The sequence below is a fragment of the Colobus angolensis genome, unplaced genomic scaffold, assembly GCF_000951035.1.
Source record: "Colobus angolensis palliatus isolate OR3802 unplaced genomic scaffold, Cang.pa_1.0 Scaffold4, whole genome shotgun sequence".
Lineage (NCBI taxonomy): Eukaryota > Metazoa > Chordata > Mammalia > Primates > Cercopithecidae > Colobus > Colobus angolensis.
This window is the reverse complement of record NW_012117376.1, coordinates 3,896,212-3,897,666: the sequence shown is the minus strand read 5'-3', so window position 1 is coordinate 3,897,666 and position 1,455 is coordinate 3,896,212.

Genomic DNA, 1,455 nt, shown 5'->3' with positions numbered 1-1,455 from the left:
TTTTTGAGACAAGTTATTGTTCTGCCACACAGGCTGGAGTGCAGGGGTGTGATCTTGGCTCACTGCAACCTCCACCTCCCAGGTTCAAGTGATCCTCCCACCTCAGCTTTCAGAGTAGCTGGGACTACAGGCATGCTACCACCACACCTGGCTAAATTTTTTTGTATTTTTAGTAGAGACAGAGTTTCACCACATTGCCCAGGCTGGTCTCAAACTCCTGAGCTCAAGAGATCCTCCTGCCTCGGCCTCCCAAAGTGTTGGGATTACAGGCATGAGCCACCTCGCCCAGCCGATAACTTCTGTAATTTCTTGATTCCCCCACAGCTGTCACAATCACTCAATCACTAGCCCTGCAAATTCTTTGAAGTATCTCTGCCATCATTTACTTACTTTTTTTTTTTTTTTTTTAAATAGAGACAGTGCTGGGATTACAGGTGTGAGCCACCACGCCCGGCCATGCAGTTGAGTTTTCATTGCTGTCTTAGGAACTAAGAGAAAAGGTAATGTTATTTTTGTCAGCAGAGGCACCACTGGCTAGAAACAAAAAGAATCTAGAATGTACACGTGTATGGAGGTGGTGGTGGTGGTGGAAGTGTTAAGGTAATCAAATAATCAAAAATAATTTCCATTGGCCCTTGGAATGACTCTTGACATTCTCACTTGCAAAGGGGTAAGTTATGATCTGAGAATTTACTTCACACCAAATCAGGAAGCTATGCAGGGAAGATTCAATGTGGAGGTTTCCTCATCCCAAGCCTGTCCTGTAATTCCCTCTACTGTCAGCTGTCCAAGAATTTAGCAGCTGAAAAAGAGTATCCAGGGCACAATTTGGAGAGAATAACAGGTAGATAAAGGTGGTATTAGTTTTCTGATTTTAATTTGGGTCTTTAAGATTAGGTATTATGCTAAATATATATTTTCTAAAATTTGCATTTGTCTTTCTATGGTTTCCTGTAGCTTGAGATGGTTCCAAAATGGACAGTGTGGCTCTATACTGAATGTAATCCAGAGTGACAAACCAGGCGGTTATAGACTAGATGGATGTGGATGAGGGAATCTGATCCAGTTTAGATCTGGGCATCTGGCTATCATGCTGAAGTCTATTTCTCTCCTATTGGGATAGCTGAGGGAAGAATTAAAAGTTCTTAGAAGGGCTGGGTGCAGTTGCTCACATCTGTAATCCTAGCACTTTGGGAGGCCGAGGCTGGTGGACCACCTGAGGTCAGGAGTTCGAGAGCAGCCTGACCAACATGACAAAACCCCATATCTACTAAGAAAATACAAAAATTAGCCAGGCATGGTGGTGCATGCCTGTAATGTCAGCTACTTGAGAGGCTAAAGCAGGAGAATTGCTTAAACCTGGGAGGTGGAGGGCCGGGCACGGTGGCTCAAGCCTGTAATCCCAGCACTTTGGGAGGCCGAGACGGGCGGATCATGAGGTCAGGAGATCGAGAC